Here is a 13238-nt window from a genome sequence, read left to right as displayed (position 1 = left end):
TGAAAGTAAGTGAAATGAATCTTCACTCTAGAATAGATATTGTACAGAAAAGGCTCTTGAACTGAACCATATCTAGCTGGGTTTTGGTGTAATTGATGGACTTTTAGACTGTGGGTGGGAAAGGCTGAGTTTTTGTTTTGCCCATTCAGGTAACTAGCTGGGTGACACAGGGCAACTCTACCTTCTCTTCACTCCTTATCTCCAGAAATAAAATGTGTTTACCTGCTCCTTTAGGGCCCTTCTGATTCCAGAAATATTTTGTTTTTTATTTCTGGTTGATCTTCAGAATTTTTTAGTATTTAGGCTCTCTGTTTCCTCTCTTCTTTCTAAGAAGTAGTTAATGAACTATAAACAATTACTTAAAATTGCTAGTAGAGCCTTAAAAGAACCTTGCAGTGAATCACTTGTAGTGTGAATAATCACCTCCTAATTTATGTGTTTTGTAAACTCAGATTTATCTATGGGAATATGTAACTTATTCTAAGAAAATTTGACCTTTGACAAGTGGGGTAGAGGTATCTTCTAAAAACTATCACTCTTTGTAATGTAATTTCAAAGGTGAAAAATGGCATCACACTGAGGTTACATTTTTAACATTTTAACATTCCTCACCAATAAAAATTCTTCTCTTTCAGGAAGTTTACTAGTTTTTGTGACTGAGAACAGTATTTCTTAGTAGACTGGAATCTCTAGAGCTTCTGAGCTGTATTCAAAGGCAGTTAGTTATACATATCCTTAAAAATAGCTTTGGCATCCTTAATACCCTCTGAGAACACAGAGGTACACAGAGGTTTTATTTTCAATGCTTTGGGAATAATGTACACTGTACTTCATTTCTCCAAATGAAACTATGTAAAGATGATTTATTTTGCCAAGTTATGTTGGAGGAAATATTTATTCTATCTACTAATCTGGACTTAAGCTAAATACCAAAACTGATGATGCATCATGAAACATAAAGGTTTAGCCAAACAAGAAATGAACAGATAATGCAAAAGAGACTCCTCTGAAGGAAATGTGCTATATATTAGGAATTATATATAAATTCAAAATTAAAGAAATACATAATTTCCAGGCGTCCCATAAATGATTTAATTTTTATCTATCTATAAATTTTAGAAACAAAATCTCTAAAGGTAAATTTATTTTTCCAAAATCCCAATAGAATTTGAAATTTGGTATATTGATTCTATAATTCATCTGAAAGTATAAAGAAACATAAATAAAAACCTAACTATTCTTTTAACTGTTCACTGAAAAAGCTGAAATGAGAAGGACACAATTAGGAATCTGTTCTTTCCTAAAGCTTTCAATAGTTTCTGTTGTATCTTCCTTTTTTTTTCCCTTGGCAAAATCTCTTGCAGATCTCAGTACTTTGTGATTATTTGGAGAGCTAAAACCATCTCATTTATGTGTAATAAAAAATCTAGTTCTATGTAAGTCAAACATTTTACTCCTCTTACCAGTTCTACTTAGTCTTCCCTACCAGTCCAGTTAGAATGGTGAAGGGGCTATTATCTGTTCTACTGTCCACTTTTGCTAGACTACTTCCAACTCCTCCAGGATGGGGAATGAATAAAGGAGTATTATTGGGGAAAGGCAACTGGTAGTACTGGAATCTTGTAGTGGGTACCCTTTGTGTGTCCATATGTCTATCTTGTAGTAGATAGCCAGGTGTCCATGTGTCTTTGAGGTATTTTTGTTAACTCTTCCATGAGCCGCCTCATTAGAGACTCCCACAGTGCATTCTTTACATGGGTGACAGACTTTTTTACTAAATTCCCATTATACCCCTCAGTTTCTGCACTCAGATGATATACCTTAAAGAAACTTTTTCTCCTGCGGTCCTCACGCCTTAGCAGTTAGCCCTCTTAAGTAGGGTTATTGCAAAATTGCTTCTAGCCTGTTTAAGTTTATAGTATCTATAATGTAAGAAAAAATTACATATTCTTGGTCTAGAATTGAATGATTTTTAGGATAATATAAATTATTATGTGAAAAATATGCTTGGTATGATTTCATCCTCATAAGAAATGCATATGGATGTTTGCAGAAACTAGTAAAAAGCTCTTACTGAAATATAGTAAGAATCTTTAGGTCTGAGATTACATGTGGTTTTTATTTTCTCCTTTGTGGCTTTCCACATTTTCCAAATTTTCAATGATGAACATTTATTGTTTTGCTAAAAAGAACAAGAATGAAAGCCTTTTAAAAAATAGCATTTTAGAGGATTTTGAACTAAAAGACAAAGACTATTTTAAAAGTTAACTATTACAGCAGTGTCTCCTGATGTCCATGAGGAAAAAGAACAGATGATGCTAAATCATATTTTAGAGGTAATTTCTAGGGTGGCTGTGGTGGTCTGAATACTGTCTCCCCAAAATTCATATCCACACAGAAGCTCAGAACATGACTTTTTTGATATAAATGTCTTTCTAATTCTTTTGTAAACATGTAATTAAGATAAGGATCTTGAGATGAGATTATCCTGGATTCAGGTGGGCCCTAAATTCGGTGACTGGGGTCCTTATAAAATAAAGGAAAGGTAGATTTGAAGCTCATAGAGACGCAGAGAAAAGGTCATATGAAGACGGAGGCAGACATTGGAGGTATCGAGGCCCAAGCCAAGAAACATCAAGGGTTGCCTCAACCACCAGAAGCTAGGAGAAAGGAAGAGAACAGTTTCTCTGTCAGAGTCTCCAGAGGACACCAACCCCCCCGACACTTGGATTTTGGACTTTGGCCTTCAGAACTATGAGAGAATACACGTCTGCTGTTTCATTTTTTATTATTTTTTTAAGATTTTATTTATTTATTTGACAGAGAGAGACACAGCGAGAGAGGGAACACAAGCAGGGGGAGTGGGAGAGGGAGATGCGGGGCTCGATCCCAGGACCCTGGGATCATGACCTGAACCAAAGGCAGACGTTTAAGGGCTGAGCCACCCAGGCACCCCACGTCTGCTGTTTTAAACCTCTAAGTTTATGAAGATTTGTTACAGCAGCCTTAGGAAACTAATATAGCAAGAGCCAGAAGCACCTTCTTTGGATGATGTCTACTTTGGATTTACTTCATAATGTTTTAGGAAATATTCAATAACATGAATATCAACTCTGCAAAATATGGTGATAGAAAAATTATGATTAAAGAGAAAGAATTACAAAAATGTTTGCTTTATTTTCTTTGTGTTGGATATGCAGAGATGAACAAGGGAGAAATTTAATATGTGAATGATGTTTCAACAAGCTATTTTGTTCTTTCTTACTGTGTGCTCACATACTGTGTTGCATATATTAGGGGTGGAGTGGGGTGGCCTTTTTTGTTTTTTGTTTTTTTCACACAGAATTTTAGTTTTTTTTCTTTTTTAAAATCCAAAATGGCAAATAATATTTTTTCAAGTATTCACTAAAGATGTGAATTGGACTCTATCTGAAATATCTAAACCAAGGGGCTTCTTAAAAAAAAAAAAAATCACCACTTGCCGTAACACTTCCAACTGAGAAGCAGAGAGTGGTAATAAATACCTGTCACTTTAGAGCATTTCAGTATATTGAATGGAATAACAAAGCATATTATGAGCTATGATGATGATTTCAAAGAGATTGTTCACATCTAATTTCAGTTTATAAACAAGCCTTGGTTTCTAAGTCTGGAACTTGGGAAATGATCCTGAGGGTCCTTCCAAATCAAGGTGCACGGTGAACAGTCAAGGAATCTGGAGCCTTGTGTGGCATAACCAGAGTTTTACAGCTTGAATGAGAGGTACGATGGAATATAATGTTGATATTCAAGATGTAGACCTTGGGTCTTTGTTTATTTCTTTGCCCTATCATTGCCCACCCTTAACAAAAAGAAAGAAGGAAAATAGTATAAATTAGACTTTAATTTATTAATGTTGTTTGAGATTAATGAGACCTTAATAAATTATTACTATTTATTATTATTATTTTTATATTAATGTTCCTATTTATTTTATTATTTGTGAGATTATTTTAATTTAGAACTTATACCTCATTTTCTACTAAAGAACTTGTAAATAATTTTATAAGATCAAAATCAGTACTGTGAAGATAAAAAAAAAAAAAAAAAAAAAGAAGCAAATCAGAAATGCTTGAAGAGTTCTTAACCCAGTGTCCATAGTTGGGATCCTTGAAATCCCTGACAGTTTATGTTCAATTTGATGTGTAGGTTTTCATTAATCTTGGCAGTGGCTTCATGACTTTGATCATGTTCACAAAGGATTAGCAGGCCTAGAACTGTTAGGGACCACCACTTTAGAGAAAGAAGAAAGATCATTGTATTAGTAACCCAGAATAGTTAGTTACATTCATTGAGTATTATATTTAACTCTCAAAATTCCAAAGTAAAACACATACACACACATAGAAGCTATAAATAATTCTTGTATAATAAAGAGGTACAATTTCATTTTCAGAGACCAGATTTTTTTCTAATGCTAAATTTCAAGAGAAATCAATCATACAGCTGGTTCTACAATAAATATAACCTAATTTAATATCCAAATATCTTTGACAGCGGGATTACAACAGAAATGAGCCTTTAAAGTGATGTTTCTAGTGAAGTAGAATGAAAAAAAAGTTGAAGACATAGCTTTACATCTTAGCAGTGAAGGCATAACTCTGTTCATGCAGGGGGGCAAGATAACACAGACCAGATGTAATAATACTGAAATACAGCTCTGGCCTAGGGAAATGGAAATTTAACATATCTTTTAGATGAACTTTCTCAAATATCAGAGAGAGCATGTGGTGAATGTCAGTCATTGCATTATTGAAACCTTTGGCACTGTCCTAAAGAGAAATTGGTTAAATAGGGATCATTTATTCTACGAACTTGGTATTAAAATGACAACATTGGTTTATGTTATGATGAAGAGACCACCTAAAGTATGTGTAGGTGGGGGGAATAGATGTGCCTAAAAGCAAGACTGAAATTTTCTCAAAAGTGAGTTGTTTTATTTCAAACACTTAGACAATTACTCAATGCAGATGTTAGAATTTAAATTCAAGGCTTATCAAACTGCCTGAAATCATTAAAAATTCATATTTATGGGCCTATAGGATATTTACTTTTCACAAAACAAAATATTATAGGGTTCACCAATATATTTTTCGTGATTTTATTTATATTATCCATTTAGACAATTGCAAATATTTAACAAAGTTAATAAAGTTCAAGTATAGTTGTCACAAACATTTTTTTCTGACAGTGATTATTTTATTGAAACTACATTCAGTTTTTAATATATTTTTTAGCATAAATAAGATTCTTTCCTTTGATTTTTCTCTTAGAAATGGATATGTATCCAATTAATCTAATAACCATGCCAACTATTATATTCATATTCTTATTCATTATCTGCTTCATTCCAAAAAGTTTTGAGAGAGTTTAAAGACAGATATGTGGATATTGTCTTAAAAGGTGGTGAGAGAATCTCTAATGTGCTACTTCTCCTCAAATGAGAAGGCCATAAACAAATACATTTGGAAGAAATTAACATTTTAAAAATGTATCTTTCTCTAATTTGGCTTTTTTATCTTCAAAACCTATTATAAATAAAACATGGGGGAAAAGCTTCTTGGTAATGATTTTTTGGATATGACATCAAGAGCATAGGCAATAAAAGGAAAAATAAACATACGGAACATCAAAATAAAGGCTCTGTATAGTAAAGGAGACATCCAACAAAATGAAAAGACAACCTATGGATTGGGAGAAACATTTGTAAGCTACATTCTGATGAGATGTTAATATCCAAAATATAGAAGGAAGTCATATAACTCAGTGAGCAGAAAAACAAATAGCCCAATTAAGAAGTGAACAAAGGGTCTGAATGGACTTTGTCCCAAAGAAGACATACGAAAGGACAACATGAAAAGAGGCTCAAGATCATTAACCATCAGGGAAATACAAATCAAACCATTGTGAGATAATCACCTCATACCTGTTAGGAAGGCTGTTGTCAAAAAGACAAGATAGTAAATGTTGGCAAAGATGTAGAGAAAAGGGAACCCTTATGCAATGTTGGTGAGAACGTAAATTGGTGTAGGTGCTAGGGAAAACAGTATGGAGTTTCCTTAAAAAATTAAAATAGAACTACCATATAATCCAGCAATCCCACTGCTGGGTATATATCAAAAGGAAATAAAATCACCACCTCAAAAAGATATCTTCACCCTCATGTTCACAAATTAACTAAGATATGAAAAATCCTAAGTGTTCATCACCAGATGAATGGATAAAGATGATGTGGTATGTATACGTATGGTGGAATATTATTCAGCCATAAAAAAAGAAGAAATCCTGCCATTGTCACAACATGATGAACCTGGGAGACATTACGCTAAAGAAATAAGTCAGACAGAGAAAGACAAATACTGTATGATGTCATTTATATATGGAATCTAAAAAGTTGAAGTTAGAACCAGAGAATAGAGTGCTTGTTAATAAGGGTGGAAGAGAAGGGAAACTGAGAAGAGGTTGGTCAAAGATACAAACTTTGAGCTCTAAGATGAATAATTCCTGGGGGTGTAATGTACAGCACCGTGACCACAGTTAATAATACTGTATTGTATATTGAAATTTGCTGAGAGTAGATCTAAGTGTCTGTACCACATATCACACACACGCACATACACACGTAAAGGTAACTATGTAAGATGATGATGATGTGTTAATTAGCTTGATTGTGGTAATCATTTCAGATTATATGTATATCAAACTATCACGTTATATACCTTATGTATATAATTTCTCTTTGTTGCTTATACCTCAGTAAAACTGGAAAAGATACTACACAAAATTATTTTATATATATGAATGTATTCAATCCAAATTTAATGAATATATATATATATGTATACATACATATGTACATACATATATACATATTTGCAAATGGGTAGATATTGAGTGTTTGTTTACATGGTCATATTGATCATATATCATTTTTTATAATCCAGATCTAGATTGTGTCTCACTATGAATGACAAAGATAAAATTATGAGGAAAAAGATAATTTCTAAAGAATCTTACATTGAAAATGCCAGTATTAATTATAATTTTGCCCTATTTGATTGGATAACATCTAATCAGTGTTTTACTTTTATGTAAATTTCAAAAGCAATAGATTCAAATGTGTTTAGGTTAGTTAAATGATCTAAAATTGAATTGAAGAAAGTTGTGTGAATCCTTTAAAAATATTTCCAAATTTATATACAGTTTATCATGTGGTATATGAACACACAGAGAGCAAATTGAAAATATATTTATAACATGCAAACTTAAATATCATTACATGAGAATGTCTAAATGATGTTTAGAGCACATTAACAAAAACCAGAATACATATATTACTTCTCAAATATTCCTAAAACTGCAAAGTAAAAGACATTTTCCATGTTCATCTAAAATGCTACATCCTGATGACTCCTAATAGCTGTAGGTATGGTTTGGAAAACAACATTTGTGTCTCTCAGCTGGAAGCCCTGAAAATGTACGAAAGTTCCAACTACTATTCTGTGTTCTTAACGACTGTCATCCACTAGTCGTCATGGCATCAGAACCGTGATGTGCATATGTGCTTAGTTGCACAGATCACTGCAGTGGGATGAATGAATCTCATGTGGACACTGGCAGGACGGAGCTTAAAATGACACCCCAAGCAGCCATCGGCCCCTGCTGCTCCACTAACAAGAGGGAGTGGAGCAGCAGGGGACCCATAGAAGAGTGCTGATGAGCCTAATTGGCGACTGTTGCTGGATTCCCTGGACGCATAGATGGATGCAAGTATAAGAGAAGGAAATGAAGACTTGAAAGTACACCTTGTTGCAATTGAGCCTTCATGTTGGTGAAAACCCAAGCAGTTGCTATTGAGGAACCAGATTGAGAGTCAAAACGTCTTACCTAGCCTTCATCTCTTAATTTCTTAATTCTTTAGTCACAAAATGAGATCTATGGATTAGATAACTTCCCTTGAAATTTAGATTTTGAATTTTTTTTTTTTTTTAGTCTATGTGGAAGAAAGAATGGTGTAATGGAAAGAGCCTGCTTGTTGGAATCAGAAAGACAAGGATTTGACTGATCATTCCTTCTATTACTATGTATCATGAGCCTATCTGCAAACGAAGGGAAACTTAAATAGAAGTCAGAAAATATATAATAGTCCCCCTTTCTCTGTGAGACTCTCTCAAAATATCTTGTTGGACTGTACTCCTTATTCTTGTGATGATGTGAGATGATAAAATACCTACTTGATGAGGTGAAGTGAGGAGAAAGACGAGGTAGGCATTTGGCATAGTGTTACAACTGCTATTGATCTTCTGACAATACATCAGAAGGAGGATCTTCTGTTTCCGGACCACAGCTGACTGCAGATAACTGAAACCATGAAAAGTGAAACTATGGATGAGGGGGACTATTGTATTTACATGGTACACAAAAAAAGATTCTTTACTGAGATGACTAAAAATATTGTAATTTCCTTAATTGTATCTCATCTCTTAGGGTCTTTGATGATATATCCAGGATTTCATACCTATGCTTTAATTTTGTTCTTTTAATTCACATTTAAATCCACGTTTGACAAGCTTAAGTCCTATGACTGAAGTTTTTTCACACCTAATGATTTTCACATTTGGCATATCTGATGATTGCAATCATTATCTCAATTATATTAAGTTTAAGACAATACCTTTTATCACTAGAACCACACATTCTTTTCTACTGTTTTACATTTGCTTTAAAAATAATAGAGCAAAATCAAAGATGGTAAAACCTGAAATGTTGGTTTGTCTGCTGGTACAAAATTCTGAGTTCTGTGTGTAGAAGACAAAAGCGTTCAAGTAATAACGTGGGGAGGTTTGGATAGTACAAAAACCAAACTTATAAATGTCTAGTACCTATAAATATGACATAGTCCTCAAATATTGTGAGTCACTTTTTTGATAAAACTATTTTCCAATTTCTTATTTTGCCATTTTATTTTATTTTATTTTTAAAGATTTTATTTGAGAGAGAGAGAGAGAACATAAGCATGAGCATGAACATGAGCAGAGGGAATGAGCAGAGGGAGAAACATGTTTATGAAGTTATAAAAATTGTTTTTTGTTGCTTATATTTTTCCTAAAGAGTATTCCTTGCTCAGCAGGGAGTCTGCTGTGGGGCTGGATCGCAGGACCCTGAGATCATGACCTGAGCTGAAGGCAGGTGCTTAACCGACTGAGCCACCCAGGTGTCCCTTATTTTGCCATTTTAAAGTAAATTTGAAGCATTGTACATTTTTTTCATTTACAAGGCTGTTAAACTGTCATCAGCTAGTGGAAAATTTGAGAACCTTTACTATGCATTTACCTGTTTCCTTTTTTCAAAAGCATTTATCAAAATCTTTAAACTAGTTTCTCTTAGGCTATTTTAATGGGTAGATGGCTAGATTTACTTTTTAAAATTTGTTTATGCTGTACACTTTCAATTTAGAAACAAAGACAATAAAGGAAGCAAAGGTAAGCAATCCAGAAATAATCCTTATTAACATTTTGATGTATAACTCTCTAGATGTTTCTCTTTATAACCATGCAGTAATTTATTGGGAAAGTACATGAGTAAATATTATCACATTCATGAATTAAGTGACACAATATATTCATTTACAAAATATTATTGTTGAACCCTTTCAAAAAAAGTTACTGGTAGTATAGATCTTTGACTCAAGATTAGAAACTTATCTTTTATCTCTATTGGTTCTATTAAATAATCCATATATGTACTCTAGGAAAAATATACCCAACAAAAAACAATTTCTATAACTTCATAAGCATGTTTCAAATGTTTCAGAGTTAACAAATTCTTTTGTAGTATTTGACCCAAGCATGAACTATCAAATTTAGACCTTTCTTTAGGCACTAAAGGTAACAGCACGTATCTTCTGTAGCTCTCAGTATGGAATTAAAATTAGCTTTATACAGGCAAATATAAATAGTCATGATTGTAAGAAATAAAGAGACTGCAAGAAATGTCATGCATAAAAAAGTGTTTCCCATAATTTAACACTTAGATGAATTTAACATTAAATGAATCAAAATTACAGATGGGGACTTTCTCCTCTTTGAAAACACGTTTTAGTTGAAACCTTAATAGTGGAAATATTTGACAAGATACTGTTGTTGCTTTATCAATCCAAACCATACTATCAGTTATGTGATGTTTGATAAAGGCATAATTCTATCACTTCTAGTAGGGTAGAATTTTTAAAAGTGGAGCTTTTAAGGTCAAAAAGGCATCTGCTATGCATCTCTTATGAATCTTTACTGTGGATTCATGGTAATGGATTATTATGAAATGGCAAGATTGAAAGCAGCAGTCTGATTTGCTGAGAATCTCCCTCCTTCCATAGGTGTGCTGTGGAATTTAAACCACAGAGGAGGGTTAATGTCACATTCAAGTGCTAAATTAAGTACTCCTGAGTGATGGCATTTGGTGACTTCAAATGCTGGCTGTGCCTCCATATTTGTATTTTTAAAGGGTGATGTGAACTGTGGCACTCATTATTTAATTTTCTATGTCTCCTTCTCATTATCAACATGGTGGATATTTTGTGGGAGTAAACAAAATCTAAGTCGGTAAAATGACAACAGCTGGGGATGAAATTTTAGGTGATACTTGGACTAAGTATATGTCAGAATTTAAAATATGGTTGTTTTTAATTATGTGAAGTCAACTGGATCATTGTTTTAGCCTCTTCACTGACTCTAAAACAGAATAATTTGGTTGCTTAGGGAAAAAATATGTATACATATTTTTAAACCTAAGGACAGCCAAATATTTTAAATACTTTAAAAACGCTGCATTTAAAATTCTTTTGTCATGGGTGGGTTAAAAGCAAAATGAATTTTAAAAAAGAAACCAAGAAGTTTCATGCTTTTCTAGTTAAATTAAATGGTATTGGAGTCTATAAATACTTATGTTGTCTAATCACTTAGAAATATTTCTTTTAGGGGTGCCTGGGTGGCTCAGTCAGGTAAGCATCCAACTCTTGATTTCAGCTCAGGTCATGATCTCAGGGTCATAGGATCAAGCCCCGTGGTCAGGCTATGACTCCATGGAGTCTGCTTGAGATTCTCTCTCTCCCTCCACCCCTCCCCCCACTCTAAGTAAATAAATAAGTAAATAAGTAACTAAGTAAATAAATAAATGAAATCTTTTTTTTTTTAAAGAAATATTTCTTTTATAAAAATGTAGTAGTGTAGGACTGGTACAGAACATCAGTTCTTGATTGTTCACTTCAATGGGGAACAAAGTAGAATGAAAAACTTTGAAATATATTCCATGATCTTTTTAAAATGCCTAGTCACGTTCCTTCCTTTCTTAGGTCAACTTCAGTATAATTGCAATCCTTGTGCTTACCGGTAACCCAATCTCTTAATGAAATTGAGACACTGTAAAGGCAACTCATAGTAATTTAAAAAAAAAAAAAAAAGTGTCTTTACTCTTTATATGCATTTCTAGGAAAACTTTGCAAAATCTTCTTGTTCTTCTCTCTGTGAGTCAGGAACTCCCTAAAAAGCTGTCTCAGACTTCAGCCAACCCAGTTTTAATTGTCTTCCTCTTTCTTTCTCCTTTGCCCTACTTCCCTTTCTTTTTTGCAGTCACTCTCAGGTCTTTCTAATGCAATTTCCTAAATCCAAATCCCTGTCTAGTGTTCTCTCCCTTCAGGCCATTCTTCATGATAAGGCTTGAGTGTGTGGGTGCACACACATATGGAGGAAGGGTTGCTCATTGTCAATCAGGCAAAAACAAAAATTTTCCCTAGCAGATATTAGAGGGAACAAGAATCTAACTACTCATGTCTTACTTTCTTCATTTCAAAAAAATAAATTGGTAGGCATTTTTCAAAGAAATAGGGAGGTAGATACCTGATATTTTGATATGGCCAATTTTTTCACAATTATTTTTCTTCCTTTTTAAAAGTCTGGATTATTTAATTGGGTTTTAAATCAAACTATAAACTTCTAGATTGATAAAAACAATGCCAAAGTGTGTAACAGATGCTTCTGCTTAACAGTGATAGACATTCAAAAATATTTTGTTGAATAAAGGAAAAAAGTAAATGACAGACATTCCCTCTCCGTTTTTGAGATTAACTTCAATTCTCAACCTATTTCTTAATTCTTCACATACCTGGCCTATTATTCTTTTCATTTTTAGAGATGAAGCCAAAGTAATTAAGAATGATTGCTTGCATACATTTTTTAAAAAATATTTTATTTATTTATTTGTCAGAGAGAGAGAATGAACAAACAGGAAGAATGGCAGGCAGAGGGAGAGGCAGGCTCCCCGCTGAGCAAGGAGCCTGATGTGGGACTCAATCCCAGGACCCCGGGATCATGGCCACGCTGAAGGCAGACGCTTAACCGACTGAGCCACCCAGGCGTTCTGCTTGCATACATTTTCAATAATTAAAACAAGTGTGTTCATATTTGATGCTACTGAATCAAATACCAGCATAAATATGTCTAACTATATGAGTGTTACTTTGCATCTGGCCTTTTAAATCAGGCCAGTCCATTTATGCACCATGTCTAAATTTACTTTTAAGTGAAAACTAGGGATGGATCCTAGCTTTTTGTTTAATGACCTCCAGGCTGCACCTTTGTCTCCTATCTCCTATCTCCTAGCAGTTAAAATATCTCACTAATTACAGAGGTTCAGTCCTATGAAAATGAATCCTGGATCCTTTTTTCACAGATTTGTTGACTACATGAAACTCCCTCTGGCATTTTAGACTCTAGATTTTTCAGAATAACCCTTGGATTTACCTAATCATTTGAGGTCTTCTGCTATCTGTACTTGGGTCCCATTCCAATGGCAAATAAATTCAAGTTTACTCCTGGCCTAATTTTCAAAAGGCTAGAGTTTTTACAGGTAGGACTAGAGTAAGAAGAAATAAGGAAATACACTCTGTATCCCTAGAAATAATACAGTTTGGCTGAATGGTTAAAATTCACTCCAGACCTCATTCAAGGTGGAGTGCCCTTACAAAGGCAAATGTGAGTTGAGTATACTTAGCTTTGTATTGGCATAATTGCTAATACTGGTGATGTAGTTTTCAGCACGGAGATAAATCCATATTGAGGGAAGAGGTAGTATTATTTTCCATTCTTCTATGCCAGCATAACAAACATAGGATTAAATGATTAACCAGAAAACAAATTGAGGACTGT

The sequence above is a fragment of the Halichoerus grypus genome, chromosome 1, assembly GCF_964656455.1.
Source record: "Halichoerus grypus chromosome 1, mHalGry1.hap1.1, whole genome shotgun sequence".
NCBI classification, from domain to species: Eukaryota; Metazoa; Chordata; class Mammalia; order Carnivora; family Phocidae; genus Halichoerus; species Halichoerus grypus.
Note: the sequence above shows the minus strand (reverse complement) of the source record.